Raw genomic sequence first — 27,888 nt, forward strand, 5'->3', positions numbered from 1 at the left:
TGGCCATGCCTTCACCTCGACCATAGGTTCTGGAGTTCCCTCCCTCAGCCTCTCCGTTTCTCCACCCCTATGTCCTCCTTTAAGATGCTCCTTAAAACCTACTTCTATAACCAACATTTTGGTCACATGTCCTAATATTTCCTTATGTGGTTCGGTGTTAAATTTTGTTTGATTGCACTCCTGTGAAGCGCCTTGGAACATTTTACATTGTTACAGGCACTTTATATATATATATACAAGTGGTTGCTGTTGATCCCTTTCTGAAACAGGAATATAAGATGATAGAAAATATCTCAGTTATGAATGCCTGTACTAAAGTTGTCTAATATTGCAGTAAGTTTCAAAAACATTCACATTTTCTAGCTGTGCAGCTTTTGGAAGAGAAAAACTGAACGATCTGATGATTTGTTTTAAAGGAGCACCATGCTCATTCATGGAGCTTTTCAGCAGACTCAGGAGCTGGTAGAGGCAGGAACTGGTTGCTCCAAGAATTCAATTACTGCTTTCACTATAATGGTCACTGTGAATGTTTGCACGTTAACTGCATTGTGGGCTATTTTTCATGAGCACTTTTAACATGTATATAGACTTATATAGACTTGCATTTATATAATGCTTTTCATGACCACCAGACATCCTAAAGCGCTTTACAGCCAATTAAGTACTTTTTGAAGTGTAGTCACTGTTGCAATCTTTCTATTTTCACTCAGGAGGAGGCGAGCCTGTGGAATTCTCTAGAAACATAGAAACATAGAAAATAATTGCAGGAGTAGGCCATTCGGCCCTTCGAGCCTGCACCACCATTCAATGAGTTCATGGCTGAACATGCAACCGCAATACCCCATTCCTGCTTTCTCGCCATTCCCCTTGATCCCCCTAGTAGTAAGGACTATATCTAACTCCTACCACAGAAGGCTGTGGAGGCCAAGTCACTGAATATATTTAAGAGGGAGATAGATGGATTTCTAGAAACAAAAGGCATTAAGGGATATGGGGAAAAAGCGGGAATATGGGGCCCAAGTTTCGGGCCGCGCCTAGAACGGTGCAGCCCTGACCTGGACGCCCGTTTTACGCGCCACAAAGTGCGCCTAAAAAAAACTTCCAGATTCTCCGGTTCCCTGCAGGTCCTCTTGGGCCGGGCGCGGCGCAGTATGAGCTGTCGGGGGCGGAGCTAGGTCCCTGCGCTGAAAACAGTGCCGGGACCTCTGCACATGCGTGCTACAGTGGGCGCACATGTGCAGTAGCTCCAGGCACCCAAAACTGTGTGGGAGGGGCCCGAAGCATGCAGCCCCTAGCCCTGGCCGAATGGCCTCACTGGGGCTGCGTGCATACGGCTGCCTCCCATGGCCAGCTCCTGCTTCCTCCCGACCCGACTCAACTCCCGCTTTCCTCCCCGCCGGACCCGACCCCCCGGACTGTACCCGACCCACGCTCCCTCCCCCCACCCCCCCCCCACCCGACCTGACCTCCCTCCACCCGCCCCCGACACGAACCGACCCGCGCTCCCTCCCTCCCTACCCGAACCAACCTGACCTCCATCCTCCCCCAACCCCCCCCCCCGACCCGACCCGTGCTCCCGACCGCCCCCCCCCCCCCCACCCCCCCGGACCGGACCCAACCCCGACCCGCGCTCCCCCTGACCCGACCCATGCTCCCGACCCCGGACCCCAGACCCGACCCGAACCAACGCCACCTACCTGTAAATCTGGTGCTGGGGACCGGGCCCTGCCTGAAGTCTTGGGCCTGGCCAGGCCCGGCCCGTTCAACCTCTCCTCCCCCCTTCTCCTTCCCCCCCCCTTCTCCTTTCCCCCCTTCTTTCTCCTTCCCCTCTCTCCCCCCTCCCCCTCCTCCCCCATCCCTCCCCCTCTGCCTCCCTCCCCCTGCCCCCCCTCTCTCCCTCTACCCCCTTCCTCCCCCTCCCCTCGCTGTCAGAAACACAGACACTGACAGACAGAGAGTGAGAGACACACACAGACAGACAGACAGACAGACAGAGAGATAGAGACACTGACAGAGACACACTGGGGGTGGGGGGAGGAATCCCAGCACGCTGTTGGAGGGCTCCCGGTGCTGCAGTCGGTAAGTAGAAAATGTTTTATTTATTGATTTAAAAAAAAAATTATTTCTTATTAATTTTTTTGTTTGATTTATTGGTTGATTTATTGATGTTTATATCATTTATTATTGATGATGGTTCTTTATTTGTAAAACTGAAGTGTTGAATGTTTGTAAACTTCCCTTTAAACCCCCCACCCCATTCCCTGCGCCTGATTTGTAACCTACGCCTGATTTTCTAAAGTGTAGACAAGGTTTTTTCGAGCGTACAAAAATCTTCACTTACTCCATTCTAAGTTGGTTTGGAGTAAGTTTTCACTGCCGAAACTTTGAAAACAGATGTAAGTGGCCGGACACGCCCCCTTTTGAAAAAAAATTCTGTTCCAAAGTGAAACTGTTCTAACTGACTAGAACTGGAGCAAACTAAATGCCGAGAATTTGAATTTTTAAGATACTCCGTTCTACACCAGTTGCTCCAAAAAATCAGGAGCAACTGAGGCCGAAACTTGGGCCCATGGTGTTGAGATAGAGGATCAGCCATGATCATATTGAATGGCGGTGCAGACTCGAAGGACCGAAAGGCCTACTACTGCTCCTATTTTCTATGTTTCTATGTAGGAGACGCGACTGCCAATTTGTGCAGAGCAAGCTTCCTTAAAGCAGCAATGTGATGACGACCAGATATTCTGTTTTTTTTTGTGATGTTGGTTGAGGGATAAATATTGGCGAGAACACCGGGGATAAGCTGCACTTTTAAGAAAGTGTTAAAAAAGTTATATTCAGTACAGGCATAAAAAGTAATGCTATTGCACAATCACATCATTTTTACAGTTAAGGCTAAAATATTTCAGCAATCTACTTATGTTTTTTTATTTGTTCTCATGATGGGAAGAGGCTGGTGCTTTAGAACATAAGAAATATGAGCCGGAATAGGCCATTTGGCCCATCGAGCATGCTCCGCCATTCAATAAGATCATGGCTGATCTGATCATGGACTCAACTCCATTTCCCTGCCCACTCCCCATAACCCTTTATTCCCTTTTCGCTCAAAAATCTGTCTATCTCCGCCTTAAATATATTCAATGACCCAGTCTCCACAGCTCTCTGGGGCAGAGAATTCCACAAATTTACAACCCTCTGAGAGAAGAAATTCCTCCTCATTTCAGTTTTAAATGGGCAGCCCCTTATTCTGAAACTATGCTCCCTAGTTCTAGATTCCCCCATGAGTGGAAACATTCTCTCTGCATCTACCTTGTCGAGCCCCCTCATTATCTTATATGTCTCAATAAGATTGATCACCTCTCATTCTTCTGAATACCAATGAGTACAGGCCCAACCTGCTCAACCTTTCTTCATAAGTCAAACCCTTCATAAGAACATAAGAAATAGGATCAGGAGTGGGCCATTAAGCCCCTTGAGCTCAGGAATCAACTCAGGAATCATCCAAGTGAACCTTCTCTGAATTGCCTCCAATGCAAGTATATCCCTCCTTAATTAAGGAGACCAAAACTAGGTGTGGCCTCACCAATACCCTGTATAGTTGTAGCAGGACTTCTCTGCTTTTATACTCCATCCCCTTTGCAATGAAGGCCAACATTTCATTTGCCTTCCTGATTACTTGCTGTACCTGCATACTAACTTTTTGTGTTTCATGCACAAGGACCATGAGAGAGTGATTAACCTGTGGAATTCTCTACCGCAGAAAGTTGTTGAGGTCAGTTCGTTGGATATATTCAAAAGGGAGTTAGATATGGCCCTTACGGTCAAAGGGATCAAGGGGCATGGAGCCAAAGCAGGAAAGGGGTACTGAGGTTGACTGATCAGCCATGATCTTATTGAATGGTGGTGCAGGCTTGAAGGGCCGAATGGCCTGCTCCTACACCTAATTTCTATGTTTCTATGGCCCCAAGTTTCGCCATGATTTGCTCCTGATTTTTAGGAGCACCTGGTGCAGAACGGAGTATCTTAGAAATCGGAATTCTCACCATTTAGTTTGCTCCAGTTCTAGTCAGTTAGAACAGTTTCACTTTGGAACAGAATTTTTTTTTCAAAAGGGGGTGTGTCCGGCCACTTACGCCTGTTTTCAAAGTTTCGTCAGTGAAAACTTACTCCAAACTAACTTAGAATGGAGTAAGTGAAGATTTTTGTTCGCTCGAAAAAACCTTGTCTACACTTTAGAAAATCAGGCGTAGGTTACAAATCAGGCGTAGGGAATGGGGGGGAGGGGAGGGTGGGGTTTAAAGGGAAGTTTACAAACATTAAACACTTCAGTTTTACAAATAAAGAGCCATCATCAATAATAAATGAAAAAACATCAATAAATCAACCAATAAATCAATCAAAAAAAATTAATAAGAAATAATTTTTTTTTAAATCAATAAATAAAACATTTTCTATTTACCGACTGCAGCACCTGGAGCCCTCCAACAGCGTGCTGGGATGCCCCCCCTCAGTGTGTCTCTGTCAGTGTCTCTATCTCTCTGTCTGTCTGTCTGTGTGTGTCTCTCACTCTCTGTTGTCAGTGTCTGTGTTTCTGACAATGAGGGGAGGGGGAGGAGGGGGGTAGAGGGAGAGAGGGGGGGGAGGGGGGAGAAGGGGGAGGGGGGGAGGAGGAGAATGGGGAGGGGGGAGGAGGAGAAGGGGCAGGGGGAGGGAGAAGGAGAAGAGGGGGGAAGAAAAAGAGGGGGGGAAAGGAGAAGGGGGGAAAGGAGAAGGTGGAAAGGAGGGGGGGAATGGAGAGGGGGAGGGAAGGAGATGGTGGGGGGGGTAGAAGGAGATGGTGGGGGGGAAAGGAGAAGGGGGAGGGAGGCTGAACGGGCTGGGCCCGGCCGGGCCTGAGACTTCGGGCAGGGCCCGTTCCTAGCACCAGATTTACAGGTAGGTGGCGTTGGGTCGGGTCGGGAGCGCGGGTCGGGTCGGGGGGTTGGTGGGAGGGAGGTCGGTTCGGTTCGGGTCGGGGGGAGGGAGGGAGAGGGAGATCAGGTCAAGGGGAGGGAGGTCAGGTTGGGTCCAGTCGGGGGGGCGGGGGGGGGGAAGCGGGAGTCAGGTCGGGTCCAGTCCGGGGGGTCAGGTCGGGTCCGGAGGTGGGGGGCGGGAAGCGGGAGTCGAGTCGGGTCGGGAGGAAGCAGGAGCTGGCCGTGGGAGGAGCCTTATTCACGCAGCCCCAGTGAGGCCATTGGGCCAGGGCTAGGGGCTGCATGCTTTGGCCCCTCCCTCACAGTTTTGGGCGCCTGGAGCTACTGCACATGCGCGCCCACTGTAGCGCACATGTGCAGAGGTCCCGGCACTGTTTTCAGCGCAGGGACCTGGCTCCGCCCCCTACAGCTCGTGTTGCACTGCGCCGAGCTGCAAACGACCTGCAGGGAGCTGGAGAATCTGGAAGGTTTTTTTAGGCGCACTTTGTGGCGCGAAAAACGGGCGTCCAGGTCGGGACTGCGCCGTTCTAGGCGTGGCTCGAAACTTGGGCCCAATGTTTCTAAGTTACTGTTTGCCAACTGGAAAATGACCCATTTATCCCGACACTCTGTTTTCTGTTAGTTAGCCAATCCTCTATCCATGTTAATATATTACCCCCAGCCATGTGAACTTTCATCTTGTGCAGTAACCTTTTATGTGGCATTTTTGTACGGTCGCATTTATTGCCCATCCTTAGTTGCCCTGAGAAAGCTGTGTTGGTGAGACTTCTAGTTGTGGTGATGGTGCTCCCACAGTGGTGTTAGGTAGGAAATTCCACAATCCTGACCCGGCACAACGAAGCAAGAGTGATATATGTTCAGGTCAGGATGGTGTGAGACTTGGAATTGAACGTGAAGGTGATGGTGTTCCTATTGCAATGCTGCTCTTATGGTTCTCAGTGGTAGAGGTGATTGGGTTCCTTTAAGTAGTTAATTTTGCAGAATTTCTGGCATTATCTGTACATATCCACAAAGCAGAACACATGTAATGGGCTGAATGGCTTCCCTTTGGAATGTAAACTTCTGTGATTCATTATCTTCTGGTGCTTCTCATCACTTGTATTCTATCTCTACACCTCATCATCATCATAGGCAGTCCCTCGAAATCAAGGAAGACTTGCTTCACTCTAAAAGTGAGTTCTCAGGTGACTTAACAGTCCAATACGATAATTACAGTCTCTGTCACAGGTGGGACAGACAGTCATTGAAGGAAAGGGTGGGTGGGGAGTCTGGTTTAGCCGTACGCTCCTTCCGCTGCTTGTGCTTGCTTTCTGCATGCTCTCGGCGACGAGACTCGAGCTGCTCAGTGCCCTCCCGGATGCTCTTCCTCCACTTAGGGCATTTTTGCTCCAAGGACTCCCAGATGTCAGTGGGGATGCTGCATTTTATCAAGGAGGCTTTGAGGGTGTCCTTGAAACGTTTCCTCTGCCCACCTGGGGCTCGCTTGCCATGTAGGAGTTCCGAGTAGAGCGCTTGCTTTGGGAGTCTTGTGTCAGGCATGTGAACAATGTGGCCTGCCCAGTGGAGCTGATCAAGTGTGGTCAGTGTTTCAATGCTGCGGATGTTGGCCTGGTCGAGGACACTAAAGTTGGCGCGTCTGTCCTCCCAGGGGATTTACAAGATCTTGCGGAGACATCGTTGGTGGTATTTCTCCAGTGATTTGAGGTGGAGGACAGATGCACCAACATCAGTGTCCTCGCCTAAGCTAACATCCCCAGCATTGAAGCACTAACCACACTCGATCAGCTTTACTGGGCAGGCCACATAGTTCGCATGTCAGACACGAGACTCCCTAAGCAATTGCTCTATGTGGAGCTCCTTCATGGCAAACGAGCCAAAGGTGGGCAGCGGAGACATTGCAAGGACACCCTCAAAGCCTCCCTGGTGAAGTGCGACATCACCACTGACACCTGGGAGACCCTGGCCGAAGACTAGCCCTAGGTGGATCCGGGAGGGCGTTGAGCTCTTCGAATCTCAATGCTGTGAGCGTGAAGAGGTCAGGCGCAGGCAGCGGAAGGAGCGTGTGGTAAATCAGTGCCACCCCCCCTTCCCCCGACGAATATCTGTTCCACCTGTGACAGGATCTGTGGCTCTCGTGTTGGACTGTTCAGCCACCAAAGAACTCACTTTAGGATTGGAAGCAAGTCTTCCTCGATTCCGAGGGACTGCCTATGGTGATGCTACTGTATATGGTCCACGTCTCTGAGCCATACAGGAGGGCGGGATTCACTACAGCCCTGTAGCAGCTCAATTAAAGGCGCTGTGCATGTTTATGTCTTTCCTTGTACCATTCAGTACTTACAGAGCTGCTTGCACTGAGTTGGGAGATACAGTCTTACCTGGAATAAGATTTTTTTAACTTTTGTCTAATTTAATTAAAATTAAGCAGCAAAACTAATTGGTATGTGATAATTACGTCAAATCATGTGTTTCTGTATTTTTCACAACAATTTTATTTCAATTTAGATTTTTAAGATGGCAGCTAAATTGATGAGAAGTGAGCATGGGTTTGCATGGACACGATACCACAAGAAGTCAGAGACTTAGGAAGGAGTTTTGCCGGTGCTCAGCAGGTGGGTGGCAGGTCAGCTGTTAAATTTTAAATGATTGACAGCGGGTCAGGACCCCGCTGTCAACGTGCCGCCAAGATACTTTCCCAGATGTCGGTTCTGCCAACGCTGAAAAGACTCGAGACACAGCGGCGGGGCAGGCAATTTAGGTCATTAAATCCTTGTTAAGATCTTATTAAAAAGAATTTTATGCTGAAATTACCATTTTAACAACTTGTCCACTAGGTTTATGCTGCGCGGTGACCACATCAGGTAAGGACATCGGTAGTTGTGTGACCCTGAATTCATTTTTTGTTACTTGACAGCTGCAATTCTGCTATAAAAGCTTTCATCTCACAGCTGTGCACTTTCCAAGATCAAAAGCTGTTGCTTACTGCATTTGGAAAGCACATTGAGCTCAATATAGGTTACAAGTGTTTGGAGCAATTTCTCTATCCAGTGTTTCTTCATTGGAACAACCTCTCTAAAAGATTGTTTCTGCCATCTCAAGACCACCTGCCATTTATTATATTTGCATCAGTGCACTTGAAACTATCTCACCTTGGTCCTCAGAATCCCATCCATCCCAGAAACACCAGCAGCACCAACAACAACATCAACCGTCTCCGCAATCAACTGATGCTGCACAGGACACAGGGCATCAGCACCCGACCACATTGCTGCCCGGGAGGCCAGGGATGGCCTCGCCATCTGCCACATGATGCACCAGGTTGGCACCAATCCACACCAATGCCATAAAGCATCCCTACAATGTCCATTCCTTTCACACTCATCACCATTGCAGGGAGTAACGTTACGTCTCACCATTCACTGCAACTCACTAATCCACTTCCAAAGGTGCACACCAATCTGTCCAAGAAAGTAAAGTGTTCAAAATAAAGATTTCAATGTTTGACAGTAAATGAACAGAAACTTTACATGAACATAGGCTTAAAGATGCAAGTTCCTACCCTTGTGTATTGCTAGTTAGTATGATTGGACTAGAATGAGGGTGAGTGAGAGGGGTAGCTAGTGAGATGGGAAGTGATAATGTAGATAGAGAACAGAATGTAGAAGAGTTCATAGAGTGTTTTCGGGATAGTTTCCTTGAATAATACGTTGCGGAACTAAACAAGGAGCAGGCTATCTTAGATTTGGTACTGTGTAATGAGACAGGATTAATAAACAATCTCCTAGTAAAGAATCCTCTCGGAATGAGTGACCATAACATGGTTAAATTTCAAATTCAGTTGGAGGGTGAGAAAGTTGGATCTCAAACCAGTGTCCTAAGCTTAAATAAAGGAGACTACGAAGGTATGAAGGCAGAATTGGCTAAAGTGAACTGGGAAAATAGATTGAAGTATAAGAGGGTTGATGAGCAGTGCTGAGGGTTGAAGAGAGGGAAGATAAATTATGAAAGTAAACCAGCACAAAATATAAAAACAGATAATAAAAGTTTCTACCGGTACATAAAAAGAAAAAGAGTGGCTAAAGTAAATGTTAGTCCCTTAGAGGATGAGACTGGGGAATTAATAATGGGGAACAGGGAAATGGCAGAGGGCCCAAACTTGGTGGCCTTACCGCCCGCTGCCGCCGGGTTTTTTCAGCGGTCTCCCCTCGGTGCCAGTTTTCAGGAGGGGAGGACTGCTGGGAACCGCCCGCTGATGGCCACTAACGCGCAAGGTGTGTAAATGTCCTCCCTCCCGCCCGTTGAGCTGGCAGATTCCTCTGGGCGGGAATCGGCAGCAGCAGGGGGAGCGACTGCTGTGTGGAGGCAGGTCTAACCCCAATGGTAAGTATGAAGATCTGCAAAAAATAGCTAGTGATCTTCTTTTATTTTTTTATTTTTCAGCAATTTATGTAGATGGGGTCCCCTGAAGGTCTTCCACTGTTTTTTTTTGTGTACATTTTTATTTTTATGTAGTTTCCCCCCCCCCCCCCTCCCTGGGCTGACTCAATCCTCGGTGGAGGATTGCATTTGCAGCCGAGATTGAGAGCTCCCGCCCGCTGCCGCCCAGATTCACGCCGTAAGTCCCTTTTTTGTCGCAGGGCAGTCTTTCAAGGACTTTTTTACGAAACTCCCGCCCAAAGTATCGTCAGGTATCTCAGCGGTCCTTTGGACGGCATTTGGGTGCAACTTCACCTCCACCAAGTTCGGGCCCAGAGACTTTGAACAAATATTTTGTATCGGTCTTCACGGTAGAAGACACTTAAAACATCCCAATAGTGGATAATCAAGGGGCTATAGGGAGGGAGGAACTTAATACAATCACTATCACTAAAGAAGTAGTACTCGGTAAAATAATGGGACTAAAGGTGGACAAGTCCCCTGGACCAGATGGCGTGCACCCTAGGGTCTTAAAAGAAGTAGCTGCAGAGATAGCGGAAGTATTAGTTGTAATCTACCAAAATTCCCTGAATTCTGGACAGGTCCCAGCGGATTGAAAAATTGCAAATGTAATGCCCTTATTTAAAAAAGGAGGCAGACAGAAAGCAGGAAACTATAGACCAGTTAGCCTAATATCAGTTATTGGAAAAATGCTGGAGTCTATTATTAAGGACATTTTGAAAAGCATAATTCAGTCAAGCAGAGTCAGCATGGTTTTGTGAAAGGGAAATCATGTTTGACAAATTTGCTGGAGTTCTTTAAGGACGTAATGAGCAGGGTGGATAAGGGGGAACCAGTGGATGTGGTGTATTTGGATTTCCTGAAGGCATAAGGTGCCACGTAAAAGGTTACTGCACAAGATAAGAGCTAACGTGTTGAGGGTAATATATTAGCATGGATAGAGGATTGATTAACTAACAGAAAACAGAGAGTCGGGATAAATGGGTCATTTTCCGGTTGGCAAACAGTAACTAGTGGGGTGCTGCAGGGATCTGTGCTGGGGCTTCAACTAATTACAATCTATATTAATGATTTAATGAAGGGACCGAGTGTAATATAGCCAAGTTTGCTGATGATACAAAGATGGGTGGGAAAGCACATTGTGAGGACACAAAAGATCTGCAAAGGGACATAGACAGGCTAAGTGAATGGCCAAAAATTTGGCAGCTGGAGTATAATGTGGGAAAATGTGAGGTTATCCACTTTGGCAGAAAAAATAGAAAAGGAAATTATAATATAAATGGAGAAAAATTGCAAAATGCTGCAGTACAGAGGGACCTGGGCATCCTTGTGCATGAAACATAAAATATTAGTATGCAGGTACAGCAAGTAATCAGGAAGGCAAATGGAATATTGGCCTTTATTGCAAGGGGGATGGAGTATAAAAGCAGGGAAGTACAGCTGCAACTGCACAGGGTATTGGTGAGACCACACCTAGAGTACTGTGTACAGTTTTGGTCTTCATATTTAAAGAGGGATATACTTGCATTGGAGGCTGTTCAGAGAAGGCTCACTAGGTTGATTCCAGAGATGAGGGGTTGACTTATGAAGATAAGTTGAGTCGCTTAGACATATACTTATTGGAGTTCAGAAGAATGAGAGGTGATCTGATCAAAATATATAAGATAATGAGGGGGCTTGTCAAGGTGGATGCAGAGAGGATATTTCCACTCATAGGGGAAACTAAAACTAGGGGGCATAGCCTCAGAATAAGGGGCCGCCCATTTAAAGCTGAGACGAGGAAGAATTTCTTCTCTCAGAAGGTTGTAAATCTGTGGAATTCTCTGCCTCAGAGAGCTGCGGAAGCTGGGTCATTGAATATATTTAAGGCGGAGATAGACAGATTTTTGAGCGATTAAGGAAATAAAGGGTTATGGGGAGCAGGCAGGAAAGTGGAGCTGAGTCCATGATCAGATCAGCCATGATATTAAATGGCGGAGCAGGCTCGAGGGGCCAAATTTCTTACTTCTGCTCCTATTTCTTATGTTCTTATGCAAGGTAAATAGGTGTGAGTAAGGATGTGTAGGAGTAGAGTGAGGAAGGCAGACTGATGGGGATGTGATGAGTGGTACAGCAGGATGAGGTCGAGTATGGCTTTGCAGTAATGTTTAGTGATCCACTGAGATCATTGAAAGGTTTGTGCCACTGTAGCCAGATCCTCCTGACGACATGCCTGCTTGTGCCCTCCTGTGCAATGTGAAACCAGGCTGCATTGCTTTGCTGGGGAGGTCTCTTCCATGCATTGGAAGGGAAGACAATCTCACTGCATGCTGGGACTCCCTCCATAAGCAAATGGAGAGAGTCATGGGAGAGCCTCGATGCAGCCATGCACCTTTATGCAGTGTGTGTCAGTGTTTGCAGCACCTCAATGCTGTAGAACACTGTCAGCACAACTGTCAAAGTAAATTTGGACATGGTCCCTTTAAGGAACGTGGCTGATGAGTCGTCATCAAATGGTGTCATCAGACTTGCTTCCTTCAATTGGTCTAGAAATGCGCTGGGTGGGCTGAACTAGCTCAATCAGCATAAAATCATTTCTACACAGTGGGTTGGAGCCAACAGCGGATTCAGGACCCGCCACCGACCCTGGCCGTAGCGAACCCGCCGAGGTAGGCGAATTTGCGGCCTTAACTCTTTTGGTACTTATAAGTGAGTTGACACCCCAAGGCAACAGTATTCCACAGTGTAGAATATCACTCAGGTTGAAAAAATGTGACAGAGATGGGATAAGTAGAAGCACAGGGAACAGGTGGATGAGGGCCAGCTTAAGTCTGCCTTAACATCACAGCCCTAGTATCCTAAGCTCAAAGGAACTGTGCTGAAAATCAGTGTGCTATCTGTCATTATAAGATGCACCAAACATTCTACAAAGTGTGAAGGCAAGTGTTAAAGAGACTGCTGACTGCTAGTGTGTAGTTATGCTGTTCAAAGTCCTTCACAGAGCACTTGGCAACTCCGCGGTCATCTATAGAGGAGCTCCTAAGCCAGTCAGAGTATCTCTTATGAATGCTCAGACTCCTGCTATAGAGTTCCAATATACAACAGGCTAACCTGTCTGCTGGAGGATCATTTGGAGCAAGCTACTGCGCAGAGTTCAGTTCTGCTCATAGATCTGCTTCCGTTCAAATCACTGGAAATGCTGAGGCAGAGCCCAGGAGCAAGGGCATTCTTGGAACAGGCAAGTATGAAGCTGCTGCCTCTCAGTGCGATACTGTATATGCTCCCTCTAGTGCCTCCACCTGCTGATACATAAACTCAAATTAAAGATGTGCTAAAAGCAGACAGGACCAAACAGCTATCACAATCAACATATGTCATTCACAAGGCCACATCATGAGAAGCACAAATCAGTCCTTAGATTTCTTGACACTAACCAGCCATCGCACTTACTCCTTCCAATGGGAAACACCAAGACTAGTAACTGAGCCATGTACAGGCAAGTTCACAGACCTGAAACGTTAACTCTGTTTTTCTCTCCATAGATGCTGTCTGGCTTGCTGCATATTTCATAAGAACATAAGAATTAAGAGCAGGAATAGGGCATTTGGCCCCTCGAGCCTGCTCCGCCATTCAATAAGCTCATGGCTGATCTTTTAACTCAACTCCACTTTCCTGCACTATCCCTATATCACAATACATAATCACAATACATAACCTCAAATTAAAGATGTGCTAAAAGCAGACAGGACCAAGCAGCTCCCACAGTCAGCATATGTCATTCACAAGGCCATACCATGAGAAGCACAAATCAGTCCTCAGATTCCTTAACACTAATACAATCACAATCACTAAGGAGGTGGTACTCAGTGAGATAATGGGACTAAAGGCAGATAAATCCCCTGGACCTGATGGCTTGCATCCTAGGGTCTTAAGGGAAGTAGCGGCAGGGATAATGGATGCACTGGATGTAATTTACCAAAATTCCCTGGATTCTTGGGAGGTCCCAGCAGATTGGAAAACTGCAAATGTAACGCCCCTATTTAAAAAAGGAGGCAGACAAAAATCAGGAAATTATAGACCAGTTAGCCTAACATCTGTGGTTGAGAAAATGTTGGAGTCCATTATTAAAGAAGCAGTAGCAGGACATTTGGAAAAGCATAATTCGGTCTTGCAGAGTCAGCATGGATTTATGAAGAGGAAGCCATGTTTGACAAATTTACTGGAATTCTTTGAGGATGTACCGAACAGGGTGGATAAAGGGGAACCAGTGGATGTGGTGTATTTGGACTTCCAGAAGGCATTTGACAAGATGCCACATAAAAGGTTACTGCACAAGATAAAAGTTCACGGGGTTGGGGGTAATATATTAGCATGGATAGAGGATTGGCTAACTAACAGAAAACAAAGAGTCGAGATAAATGGTTCATTCTCGGGTTGGCAATCAGTAACTAGTGGGGTGCTGCAGGGATCAGTGCTGGGACCTCAACTATTTACAATCTATATTAACGACTTGGCAGAAGAGACTGAGTGTAACGTAGCCAAGTTTGCTGACGATACAAAGATGGGAGGAAAAGCAATGTGTGAGGAGGACACATCTGCAAAAGGACATAGACAGGCTAAATGAGTGGGCAAAAATTTGGCAGATGGAGTATAATGTTGGAAAGTGTGAGGTCCTGCACTTTGGCAGAAAAAAAATCAAGGAGCAAATTATTATTTAAATGGAGAAAGATTGCAAAGTGCTGCAGTACAGCGGGACCTGGGGATACTTATGCATGAAACATGTTATGTCTTTAATACTCTTATGAATGACTCCACAAGATCTACTATTGTACCTGAGCTGTTGTGACTTCAGTTCCATTTATTGTAACTCCAGAGTGAGGCACAAGCATGGTGGGCAGCCTTTTATACTGGGCCCTGCACACTGATGCAGGTGACCCTCAGGTCTTCCACTGCAGTGCCTTCTGGTGGCACACCTTATGTGACGATACAGTTGGTATACATGGTCTACATACATGACATCACTTCCCCCCAAGTCTTTAATGCAAATTGACTCGTACGTTGACGGTGATTTGGGCTTTGCTCTTCCTGGTTGACCATTGAATGGTCGCTTCTAGCTTGAGTGGGTTGGTAGTGAGAATTGTTGCCAGTGGCGGTCCCCATGGTTTCTGGTTGTGAGTCCATGATTACTCCATTCTCCCCCCCACATAAAGATCATGTTAATGGCCCATTACATGCAAGTTGCATTCAAGTTCATCACATGGGTTTTACATTTACATTTTGGTACATTTGTTGGGTAGATTACAGTTGCGTTTCTTTTTGTGTGGTACATTACATGATCAGTACAGGTATATCAGTACAGGTACACAAGGACAGTCTGGTTCCAGCACGGCCGGATGCGATCCAGGTCGTCTGGTAGCGGCACAGCGCCCCATGTTAGTGGGTCTGTGGGCGAGGTGAGCTCATTTTGCTCAAGTTGCCGGAGCTCAGGGCTTTTGTCGTTACTCCTCGTGTTGGGCAGGCCCAAAGACAGCTGATGTGTCTGTGACTTCCCTGTCCTTTTTGTTTGCACAGTGTCGCTGCTGGTCCCTGGGAAGCGGTCTGAGCGATGGTGGGGCTGCCTCGTCTTGTCTAGCAGTTCGCAGGGGATTGCTGACTCGCTTTCCTTGAGGGCACCGTTGTGAGCACTCTCTAGTTTGGGATCCTGGCTGGTCCAGGTCCCGTTCGGAGGAGCCGTTGTGGGTGACCCTTTGCTCTTGGGCATTGCCATGGTGGCGAGTGGGTTTGTGGGCTGCGCCTTTTCCACCCGAGTGATGGGCAACGGTAGCCGACTGCGAGCATAGGCGCAGTTTACTGTTTCTGGCCCGTGGCGGTTCATGCCATCGGGTGCCTGCAATGTTAAACCGATCTGAGGCAGGGTATCATTACCGGTGCCTCTGCTCTCCGGGGATCATTTACTCTGCGGCTTGTCTACTTCTGTCAGTTGTCGGGACACTTTATGATACATCGTTCTGGTCCCAGGGATGCAGGCTACAGTATTGGGTAGCCCGCTGGACCTGTATACGACTGTTAGGTGTTTGCCCGCTACATTGGCTGATTGCAATTTGCATCTGACATCGCTCAACAACATTTTGCTCGTTACAGCTGAACTTTTACATTGGTTACCAATTTCAAACAGTTCATTCAAAAATGGCGGGTTGCTGGCCTCCTTTAAAATGGCCTTACTACTTTTACCCCAATCGTCTTCCTTACGTGGAGCCACATGTCGTTGCTCCATTAGCGCTGCACCTCTTGGTTTAGATGCCATCTTTTCTCTGTCCATGATGTCGACTGCCGCAATCTTCTTTCCCAGTGATTCTGCCACTGAAGCTGAGAAGGCACCCTCAGATCCAATCTTCCTCCCCAGGAGTCCTGCCACTGAAACCGGGAAGGTGCGTTCGGCCGGATCATTGCCACGCAGTTGTGATGAGCAGTCTGTGCCTCGGGGGCTGCGTGGATCTGCTCTCCGGTGCCTGGTCCAACCGAAGGTGGGGGCTCGCTCTGCCTCTGAGCACGGGGGATGTCGATCGCTAGAGGGATGAAGTCTTCCCAGTTCCAATGAATTTTCCCCATCCATCTTCTGCCGGGTAGCATTGGTCCATCACCTGAAACAATCCACAATGGTAAATTGTGCACCACGCCATCATGGGATACACTTACATCCGCACTACCAACAACTGATATCAGTTCCTTAGTGTAGGTGCGCAGCTTTGACTAAACCGGGACCAGCTTGGGTCGTTCAACTTAATTGTTCCATAGCCTTTCAAAGGTTTCCTGGCTCATTACTGACTGACTCGCCCCCGTGTCCACTTCCATGAAGACTGGAACGCCATTTATCTCGACTTCCATTATCACTGGAGGACAATCTGTGGTGCAGGTATATACTCCATACACTTCGTCCTGGGACTGAGCTGCCTCTCTAGCCATCTGCTCTTAATCCACGCTGGATTCACAGCCATCTGCTGACGCCTCTTCCATGTGGTGAGTCACAGCTCTTTTGCACATTCGCTGGAGGTGGCCCTTTGTACTGCAGCCTTTGCACACATAGTCTCTGAACTGACACTGATGAGCCCCGTGATTACCTCCGCAACGCCAGCATGGTGCTACTCGACTTACGTTTGCACCCCTCGGCAGACGCTGAGTTAAAGAACCCGGGTGCCTGTATGCTCTGCCCTGGACAGATTCACGTTCAACAGTTCTGCCTGTGAAAGGCGGCATTCTATTTACAGTACTTGCCGAGTTTGAGTCCTGAGAGTGAGCCGTCATCTGCTTGGAGCTGCAGCTTGAGGTCATGAACGCCTGGCTGATGCTGATGGCCTTCTGCAGAGTGACGGTGGTTTCGGCAGACAGTAGCCTGTGAAGTAGTGCCTCATGACCGATGCCAATTACGATGACGTCCTGCAATGCATCGGCGAGGGATGCACTGAATTCACACGGTCCAGCCAGCCTCCTGTGGTTGGCAGCGTACTTCGCGATTTCCTGGCCCTCGGGGCGGTGGTGTGTATAAAATGGATGCCTGGCCTTTAGGACGCATTCCTTTGGTTTGAGTTGGTCCCGAATCAGCACTTTCAGCTCCTCATATGACTTGGTCGTTGTTTTCTCTGGTGCAAGCAAGTCCCTGACGAGGCCTTAGACCGCAGGCCCACAACTGGTCGACAGGATAGCTCTGCGCTTATCTGCCAGCGTCTCCGGCTCATAGTCAACCAGGTCGTTTGCTACGAAGTATTGGTCGAGATGCTCCATAAAAGCTTCCCAATCTTCACCCTCTGAGAACTTTTCTAATGCACCAACGTTAGTCATTTTTGCGTGAAAGTTCGTAATCTCCTCGTCAGTTGTTATGTCTTTAATACTCTTATGAATGACTCCACGAGGTCTAGTATTGTACTTGTGAGATAGTCCCATTTATTGTGACTTCAGAGTGAGGCACAAGCATGGTGGGCAGCCTTTTACCCTATGAAGGTGACCCTCAGGTCTTCCACCGCAGTGCCCTCTGGTGGCACACCTTATGTGACTATACAGTTAGTATACATGATCTACATACATGACAAAACACAAAAGTTTAGTATGCAGGTACAGCAAGTGATCAGGAAGGCAAACGGAATCTTGGCCTTTATTTCAAAGGGGATGGAGTATAAAAGCAGGGAAGTCTTGCTACAGTTATACAGGATATTGGTGAGGCCACACCTGGAATACCTGGTTTTGGTTTCCATATTTACGAAAGGATATACTTGCTTTGGAGGCAGTTCAGAGAAGGTTCACTAGGTTGATTCCGGAGATGAGGGGGTTGACTTATGAGGAAAGGTTGAGTAGGTTGGGCCTCTACTCATTGGAATTCAGAAGATTGAGAGGTGATTTTATCGAAACGTATAAGATTATGAAGGGCTTGACAAGGTGGATGCAGAGAGGATGTTTCCACCGATGGGGGAGACTAGAACTAGGGGACATAATCTTAGAATAAGGGCTGCCCATTTAAAACTGAGATGAGGAGGAATTTTTTCTGTGAGGATTGTAAATCTGTGGAATTCGCTGCCTCAGAGAGCTGTGGAAGCTGAGACATTGAATAAATTTAAGACAGAAATAGACAGTTTCTTAACCGATAAGGGAATAAGGGGTTATGGGGAGTGGGCAGGGAAGTGGACCTGAGTCCATGATCGGATCAGCCATGATCGTATTAAATGGCGGAGCAGGCTCGAGGGGCCGTATGGCCTACTCCTGCTCCTATTTCTTATATTCTTATCCCTTGATTCCCTTAATATTCTAAAATCTATCGATCTCAATACTCAATGACTGAGCATCCACAGCCCTCTGGGGTAGAGAATTCCAAAGATTCACCACCTTCTGAGTGAAGACATTTCTCTTCGCCTCAGTCCTAAATGGCTGACCCCTGATTCTGAGAATGTGACCCCTGGTTCTGGACTCCCCAGCCATCTACCCTGTCAATGCCTTGCAAGAATGTTATATGTTTCAATGAGATCACCTCTCATTCTTCTAAACGCTAGAGAAAATAGGCCCAGTCTACTCAATCTCTCCTCATAGGACAATCCCCTCAACCCAGGAATCAGTCTGATGAACCTTTGTTGCACTCCCTCTACGGCAAGTATATCCTTTCTTAGGTAAGGAGACTAAAACTCCACACAATATGCCAGGTGTGGTCTCACTGGGACTCTATATAATTGCAGCAAGACATCTTTACTCTTTTACTTAAATCCTCTTGTAATAAAAGCCAACATACCATTTGAGTTCTTAATTGCTTGCTGTATCTGCATGTAAACTTTCAGTGATTTCAAGCATTTTCTGTTTATATTTCATCATCTTCATAGCCAGTCCCTCGGAATCGAGGAAGACTTGCTTCCACTCTTAAAATGAATCCTTCGGTGGCTGAACAGTCCAACACGAGAACCATAGTCCCTGTCACAGGTGGGACAGATAGCCGTTGAGGGAAAGGGTGGGTGGGACAGGTTTGCCGCACATAATTAGTTGCAAAGCGGTTTGGCACGTCCTGTGGTCATGAAAGGCACTATATAAATGCAAGAGTTTCTTTTTTAATGTGCTACCCTGGCCGCAATTAGCTAGCTCAGCGTAGGTCAGGAATCAAACTAAGGACCTTTTGGTCTGCATGCCCTAGTGCTAAGCAGGTTGCTGTTCTTATGAGTTTGTGAGCTAGTGTTCCTCCTCCTTTAATCAGAACTGATTTGGGCAAAATTCGCTCTTCCTTCCCTCCCTCCAATTCACCTCACTCTTCCTCCCAATCACGTCCCTTCTCTCCCAATCGCCTCACTCTCCCTCCTGATCACTTCCCTTCTCGCCCAATCACCTCACTCTCCCTCCCAATCACTTTTGCACATCCATTTTGAACCAAAAATGCATAGATGTGAGTATTTTTTAAATAGTGAAAAGTTAGTAACAGTGGAGGTCCAAAGAAATTTAGCAGTCTATATACACAGATAACTAAAATGGAGTAGGTACAAAAAATAATCAAAAAGGCTACTGGAATCTTAGCCTTTATAACTCGAGTTCGAGAATATAAAGGGGAGGAAGTTTTTCTACAGCTGTACAAAGCCCTGGTTCGACCACATCTGGAGTACTGTGTAGTTCTGGGAACTGCACCTGAGAAAGCCTTGGAGGGAATGCAACGCAGAACCACCAGAATGTTACCAGGGCTCCAAGGGTTATATTATGAGGAGAGATTACATAAACTAGCCTTGTATTCCCTGGATTTTAGAAGGTTAAGGGGTGATTTGATTGAGGTATTCAGGATTTTGAAAGGAATTGATAGGGTAAAGATAGAGAAAAACTTTTTCTGCCGGTGGGTGAGACCAGGACAAGGGGCAATAACCTTACTATCTGAGGCAGGCCATTCAGGAGAGAAGTTGGAAAACACTTCTTCATGCAAAGGGTGATAGAAGTATGAAACTCTCTTCCGCAAAAAGCAGTAGTTGCTAGCTGAATTAATCATTTTCAAGCTGAGATTGGTCGATTTTTGCTAGACAAGGGTATAAAGGGATATGGAGCCAAAGCAGGTAGGAGTTTGGACACCGATTAGTCATGATTCATTGAATGGTGGAACAGGCTCGGGGAGCTGAATTGCCTACTCTTGTTCTCATGATCCTATGTTCCCCGCTCCCTCGCGATCGCCTCGCTCTACCTCCCGATTACTTCTTCCCATCATCCCAATTACTTCCCCCTCCCTCCCGATCAATTCCTCCCTCCTTCCTGATTGCCTTGCACTCCCTCATGATTACTTCTCCCTCCCTCCTGATCACTTCTCCCCCCCCCCCCACAATCACTCCCCCCTCCCTCCCAATCTTACCCCCCACCCACCTACAGTTAGAACAGAGTAGATGGAATTTTGTTCTGCATTTAGCCTTACTGTACCTGCCTTGGGTGTGCTTGGTGCTAATAGTTAGGAGGGCCAATGAAACTGTTGCATTCCCAATCACCAGCAGCCCCGACTTTGATGAGCACAAATTTCTTGGGGTAAAAAGGCAAGCAAAAAAAGTTGAGAACCAGTCCGGGCTGTTTGCTGGGATCGTGTTTCAGTTTCTAATTTTAGAAAAAACATGACAGGATAGCCGACTCTTTTCAGCCATTGGAAATTTCACCAGTGGTTGGAGACCGATAAGCCAAGCTCAGCACATATATTGAGGTACACGGGACTCTGGCTTCCCTCACTCGAGTGCAGTGCCATTGAGGCAGTATAACTGCGTGCTGGCTGCCCACATGGTTCCAAAGCCACTACCAATTATCAAACAGTAACGGAAGTTCATCTGCTGCATAAATATGGAGACAACTACTTTGCTACCTGTTGGTCTTGTTAGATTTTTTGTAACTTTATAATCATAAAATGATCTGAATGTAAATTCTAATGATCCTGGTCTTTACTGAAAATATTAAAAACGTTAAATTGCTTTCACAGATGACTCCTGACCTTCCCACACAAGCCCTTTCCTAAAACTACAAAATAAAACCAGGCTGACGAGAATCTATTATTTTCTGTGCGTTTCTCAATAATATCTGCCAACATAAAAGACCGGAAAATTGAAAAACTGTATTATTACACAATAAAATGTTATCACGGGTTAAAACAGAGAACGAGATACACTGGTCAGATGATGTACATCATTAAATCAGTCGCAAAGCGGAGCTGGCGGCTAATCCCGTACAAATGAAAGATTGACCAGAGGCTCTCTACATACCTTATTTTACTTTCTAGGCGATGAAAAGGAAGAATACCGGTCATGCTTAATCACACACGAAGCGCTGAAGTGCATTGATCTATTTTTGTGCCTTACCCGCTAGTAACTTGTAATTGACACTCCGCACACGCGCTCTAGGATTGATCAAATGGATCTAAAGTACTACACACAACTTGGGCAAGGTAAAGCAAGGGGGAGAACACATTTCAGACTCCTCAATATCAGTCCAGAACCAGCTGTTAATTCTGAAGCTGTCTTAATAGAACATTCTATATCAAGCTGTAGCAAGTGAGTACTGAACTCATGCCCCGCTCCTCCCAGTGTAAACTACGGGTGATTTTATATTTCTGATCATGCACTACATAAATGTTTCCTACATTCTGATCCCACACACACAATGGGCCCAAGTTTCCACATGATTCACGCCTGATTTTTAGGAGCAACTGGTGGAGAACGGACTATTTTAGAAATTGCAATTCTCCACATTTTTTTTTCTGCAGTTCTAGTCAGGTAGAACAGTTCTAGTTTAGAACAGAATTTTTTCTTCAAAAGGGGGCGTGTCCGGCCACTGACGCCTGATTTGAAAGTTTCCACAGTGAAAATGTACTCCAAACTAAAGTAGAATGGAGCCAGTGAAGATTTTTGTAGAACTGAAAAAACCTGTTCTACACATTAAAAAATCAGGCGCAGGTTACAAATTAGGCGTCCAGAACGAGGTGGGGGGGGGAAGGGAACTCATTAAATTCGACAATAAATCCTTATTTATACTTCTACAAATATTATACAAATAAATCCAACCTGAATAAACATTTATAAGCCAAGAAAAGATTAAATAAACCATCTTCCTGTGTGAAAGTGCTTCAGCCAGGGAGAATTTTGCAGCCATTCGTGCCGCTGAGCGGGAGGGGGGGGGGGAGAAAGCCGTTCGTGTCGCTGAGCGGGAGGGGGAGAGAGAGAGAGAGAGAGTGTGAGGGAGGGAGGGAGAGAGAGAGATGGGGGGAGGGAGGGAGAGAGAGAGGGGGAGGGAGGGAGAGAGAGAGAGAGAGCGGGGGGGGGGAAGAGAGAGCGGGAGGGGGGTGGGGAAGGGAGAGGTCAGATCGGATCCAGTCCGGGAGTCGGGAGTCGGGTCCAGTGGGGGGCGGGTCGGGGAACAGGAGCGCGGGTCGGGTCAGTCGGGGGGGGGAGGGGGGGAGCAGGTCTCGGGGCGGGGGGGGAGCGGGTGTCTGGTCTGCGGGGGGGGGGAGCTTTATCCACGTAGCCCCAGTGAGGCCATTCAGCCAGGGCTAGGGGCTGCGTGCTTCGGGCCCCTCCCACACAGTTCGGCGCCTGGAGCTACTGCACTTGTGTGCTGACTGTAGCGCGCATGTGCAGAGGTCCCGGCACTGTTTTCAGCGCCGGGACCTGGCTCCGCCCCCACCACAGCTCGTGCTGGCTGCGCCGACGGCCAGAGGACCTGTAAGTAGGTGGAGAATACCGAGGATTTTTTTAGGCGCCGTTTTAGGCGCGAAAAACGGGCGCCCAGCTTGGAGGGGCGCCCGTTTTTTTTCTTGTGGAAACTTGGGCCCAATGAGTGGCGTCTCTACACTACCAGTAATGAAGCATTAACCACACTCGATCAGCTTCGCTGGGCAGACCACTTAGTTCGCATGCCAGACACGAGACTCCCGAAGCAATTGCTCTACGCGGAGCTTCTTCGCGGCAATCGAGCTAAAGGTGGACAGCGGAAACGTTACAAGGACACCCTCAAAACCTCCCTGGTGAAGTGCGACATTACCACTGACATCTGGGAGACCCTGGCCAAAGACCACCCTAGGTGGAGAAAGTGCATCCGGGAGGGCGTTGAGCTCTTCGAATCTCAATGCTGTGAGCGTGAAAAGGTCAGGCACAGGCAGCGGAAGGAGCGTGTGGTAAATCAGTGCCCCCCCCACCCCCCCTCCCCCGACGAATATCTGTCCCACATGTGACAGGATCTGTAGCTCTAGTGTTGGACTGTTCAGCCACCAAAGAACTCACTTTAGGAGTGGAAGCAAGTCTTCCTCAATTTCGAGGGACTGCCTATGATGATGAGTAATTTCATGCGGTATACCTTGGGTCTGAATACATCTCTTTGCATTAATCTGTCATCTGTCAACTCCACTTCGAATGGTTGAAAAGCATTAGCAAAAAAAGATAGCAAACATTCAGCAAGCAGCATTAACCAGATACATGTGTGCTCAATTTTCCACTTTGCCGATTTTTGGCGACCATGAGGAATAACGACTGATTTTGTTGTGCCCGATTGCGGCAAAAAAAAAGTTGGAACTGTGAAGACCTTACACAATACCACAAATCCACATGAGGCACATTCTATAGACAAGGTCACTCCATGACCTGAACCTTTATTCACAGGACCAAGAAGTGATGACCCTGCATGGGACCTCCCTTTATATACCTAGATGATCAGGTGAGGAGTGTCTCTCACAAGTTCACCCCCTGTGGTCAAGGTGTGCATTTCTGACATATATACAGTATTGCAGTGTTGTTGCATGAAGGTTACATACATGACATCACCTCCCCCTCAACATCTTATTGGGATCATAGGTTAAGTCTCTCAGCTGGTCTGCGCTCTCTCGTGGAGCACCGCAGTTGAGGCTCTGGTTGTTGAGCCTTGGTTTGCGTGTCTGTCACCTGTGGTGATTCCGGGCTGACCGCAGGGACTGTGCATGCTGCTGAATGTTCTTGTTGCTCGTTCACTGGCGGTGGTGTGAATACCATCTCATGATCTTCCTCAGGTTCCTCAGTGTCCATGCTGAACCTTTTTTTTACTTGGTCCAGATGCTTGCGGCATATCTGCCCATTATTAAGTTTAACCACTATGACCCTATTCCCCTCTTTGTCGATTACAGTACCCTCAAGCCATTTGGGCCCCAAAACGTGATGGAGAACAAATACGCGGTCATCAATTTCTATACATCTCCCCCTTGAATTTCGGTCATGGTACTCGTTTTGGGACTGGCGCTTGCCCTCAACAATGTTGGACAGGACTAGATGAATGAGGGACAGCTGAGCTTTGAGTGTTCGTTTCATGAGTAGCTCCACGGGCGGGACCCCCGTGAGCGAATGCGGTCGGGACCTATAGGCCAGCAGGAAGCGCGATAGGCGGCATTGAAGGGAGGGTCCTTGAATCCGGAGCATACCTTGCTTTATGAATTGGACCGCCTGACCATTGGGGGCTGGCTTGAACGGTGTTGTCCTGACATGGTTAATGCTATTACCTGATATGAACTCCCGGAATTCGTAGCTTGTGAAACATGGGCCATTATCACTAACAAGGATGTCTGGCAAGCCGTGGGTCGCAAAGACCATGCGCAGACTCTCCACGGTGGTGGATGTCGTGCACGAATTCAAAATGATGCACTCGATCCATTTCGAATACGCATCAACCACAATGAGAAACATTTTTCCCATGAATGGGCCCGTGTAGTCTACATGAATACGTGAACATGGCCTGGTGGCCCAAGGCCACAGGCTGAGCGGGGCATCCCTCAGGGCATTACCTAGCTGGGCACACGTCATGCACCTGTGAACACAGTGTTCCAGGTCTGAATCAATTCCCGGCCACCACACATGTGACCGGGCAATGGCCTTCATCAGCACGATGCCTGGGTACTCGCTGTGGAGTTCCCTGATGAATGCTACCCGGCTGCCCCATAGTAGGCAGTCGGCTTGGATGGAGAGCTCATCCATCAGTCTGTGAAACGGTCTGACCTCCTCAGGGCATGCTCCGTGTGCAGGCGCCCAATCCCCAATCAGGACACATTTCTTAATCAAGGATAGGAAGGGATCGCTGTTGGTCCAGATTTTGATCTGGCGGGGTGTGATGGGGGAGCCTACGCTGTCAAAGGCATCGACAGCCATGACCATCTCAGCGCTTTGCTCCGCTGCCCCCTCAGTGGTGGCCAGTGGAAGCCCGATGAGCGCGTCAGTGCAATTTTCGGTGCCGGGCCGGTGCCAGATGGTGTAGTCATATGCAGTGAGCGTGAGAGCCCATCGCTGTATGCGAGCTGATGCATTGGCATTGATGGCCTTGCTGTCTGACAGCAGGGATGTTAACGGCTTGTGGTCCGTTTTTAATTCGAACCTCCTGTCATAAAGGTACTGATGCATCTTTTTCACCCCATAGACACATGCGAGTGCTTCCTTCTCAACCATCCCATAACCCCGTTCAGCTTGAGAGTGACCTGGAGGCATAAGCCACAGGTTGTAGTTGACCCTCAGCGTTACCCTGCTGCAACACGCACCCAACCCCATAGGATGATGCATCACATGTCAGAACCAATTTCTTATGGGGGTCGTACAGGGTCAACAACTTATTTGAACAAAGAATGGTTCCACGCCCGATTGAAAGCCTGTTCCTGACAGTCCCCCCCAAAACCATTTGATAAGGTGCCACACAAAAGGTTACTGCAGAAGATAAAGGTACGCGGAGTCAGAGGAAATGTATTAGCATGGATAGAGAATTGGCTGGCTAACAGAAAGCAGAGAGTCGGGATAAATGAATCCTTTTCGGGTTGGAAATCGGTGGTTAGTGGTGTGCCACAGGGATTGGTGCTGGGACCACAACTTTTTACAATCTCCGTAGATGACCTGGAAGAGGGGACAGAGTGTAGTGTAACAAAATTTGCAGATGACACAAAGATTAGTGGGAAAGCGGGTTGTGTAGAGGACACAGAGAGGCTGCAAAGAGATTTAGATAGGTTAAGTGAATGGGCTAAGGTTTGGCAGATGGAATACAATGTTGGAAAATGTGAGGTCATCCACCTTGGAAAAAAAAATTGTAAAAGGGAATATTATTTGAATGGGGAGAAATTACAACATGCTGCGGTGCAGAGGGACCTGGGGGTCCTTGTGCATGAATCCCAAAAAGTTAGTTTGCAGGTGCAGCAGGTAATCAGGAAGGCGAATGGAATGTTGGCCTTCATTGTGAGAGGGATGGAGTACAAAAGCAGGGAGGTCCTGCTGCAACTGTACAGGGTATTGGTGAGGCCGCACCTGGAGTACTGCATGCAGTTTTGGTCACCTTACTTAAGGAAGGATATACTAGCTTTGGAGGGGGTACAGAGATGATTCACTAGGCTGATATCGAGATGAGGGGTCTACCTTATGATGATAGATTGAATAGACTGGGTCTTTACTCATTGGAGTTCAGAAGGATGAGGGGTGATCTTATAGAAACATTTAAAATAATGAAAGGGATAGACAAGATAGAGGCAGAGAGATTGTTTCCACGGGTCGGGGAAACTAGAACTAGGGGGCACAGCCTCAAAATACGGGGGAGCCAATTTAAAACCAGTTGAGAAGGAATTTCTCCTCCCAGAGGGTTGTGAATCTGTGGAATTCTCTGCCCAAGGAAGCAGTTGAGGCTAGCTCATTGAATGTATTCAAATCACAGATAGATAGATTTTTAACCAATAAGGGAATTAAGGGTTATGGGGAGCGGGCAGGTAAGTGGAGCTGAGTCCACGGCCAGATCAGCCATGATCTTTTTGAATGGCAGAGCAGGCTCGAGGGGCTAGATGGCCTACTCCTGTTCCTAATTCTTATGTTCTTATGTTCTTATGCAACCCTTACGCAGGAGCACGTGTAGCAGCTCCAACAATGTGCTTAAGTTCGGCAGGAAGTTCTCGAAATAGTTCAAGAGTCCCAGAAATGAACGCAACTCCGATGTGTTGCAGGGCCTGGGCGCTCGTCGAACCGCCTCCGTTTTGGATTCGGTAGGCCGAATCCCATCTGCAGCAACCCTCTTGCCCAGAAACTCGACCTCAGGAGCCACAAACACACACTTAGACTTCTTGAGTCGCAGGCCTACCCGGTCCAGTCGGCGTAGCACCTCCTCCAGGTTGTGGAGGTGTTCCTCTGTGTCACGACCGGTGATGAGGATGTCGTTCTGAAATAGGATTGTTCCAGGAATGGATTTGAGCAGGCTTTCCATGTTTCTTTGAAAAATCACGGCCGCTGATCGAATGCCAAACGGACACCTGTTGTAAACAAACAGTCCCTTGTGCGTGGTGATGGTGGTCAATAGTTTAGATTCGTCGGCCAGTTCTTGGGTCATGCAGGCTGAAGTGAGGTCCAACTTGGTGAACAGCTTGCCGCCTGCCAGCGTGGCGAAAAGGTCCTCCGCTCTCGGGAGCGGGTATTGGTCTTGTAGGGACACCCGGTTGATAGTGGCCTTGTAGTCGCCACAGATCCTGACCGAGCCATCCGCTTTTAGGATGGGAACGATGGGGCTTGCCCAGTCGCTGAATTCAATGGGCGAGATGATGCCCTCTCTCAGCAACTGGTCCAATTCACTCTCAGACGAACTGTTGAAACCTGCAAATCCTGGCAGCATGTCTGCCCCCACACCTACAGCATGAACTGAGATTCCCACTGTTGTGAACAAAAGAGCTGTTGCGAGGCATTCCTCGCTGATTGTCCCTTTGACTGTTCTTGAGCACCCTGTTAGTGGGTGTCAATAGCCCCATCCCGGGCCGCATTGTCCACTGGGGGGGCGTAAATGTCTGTTCAGCCTACCATTATCTCTGTTGGAGACTTACTCTTGGGTCTATTGCTGCCTGGGGTGTCTCGAACTGCCCTTGCCTGCCTGCGGGGCTCTGTGTCGCGTTTATGATACTAACTCCCTGATCCATCGCCACGTTGGAGGCAGAATTGCGTGCGTATATTATCTTCGTTTCCTCCTCCCCCGCCATAAAAGTCTGAGCCATCAACGCCGCTGCTTCCAAGGTCAA

The 27,888-nt window shown here is 47.9% G+C and overlaps 2 protein-coding genes across 4 annotated transcripts in view; one reads left to right on the forward strand and one right to left on the reverse strand.

Moving 5' to 3' along the window:
* alpk2 (alpha-kinase 2) overlaps positions 1–21,231 on the reverse strand; it is a 97,569-nt gene extending 76,338 nt beyond the window's left edge. The window contains exon 1 of the mRNA XM_070867815.1: positions 21,215–21,231. The gene's annotated coding sequence lies outside the window, so the exon portion shown is untranslated. The remainder of the gene's footprint in view (positions 1–21,214) is intronic.
* The window catches only part of LOC139239187 (mucosa-associated lymphoid tissue lymphoma translocation protein 1-like), a 237,785-nt gene that overhangs the window by 26,699 nt on the left and 183,198 nt on the right, over positions 1–27,888 (forward strand). For 2 of the 3 annotated variants that reach the window (XM_070867826.1, XM_070867835.1), the window contains exon 2: positions 7,476–7,582. The exons of the other annotated variant lie outside the window; for it this stretch is intronic. The gene's annotated coding sequence lies outside the window, so the exon portion shown is untranslated. The remainder of the gene's footprint in view (positions 1–7,475; positions 7,583–27,888) is intronic. 3 annotated transcript variants of the gene reach the window in all.

Source organism: Pristiophorus japonicus, chromosome 2 (genome assembly GCF_044704955.1).
Source record: "Pristiophorus japonicus isolate sPriJap1 chromosome 2, sPriJap1.hap1, whole genome shotgun sequence".
NCBI classification, from domain to species: domain Eukaryota; kingdom Metazoa; phylum Chordata; class Chondrichthyes; family Pristiophoridae; genus Pristiophorus; species Pristiophorus japonicus.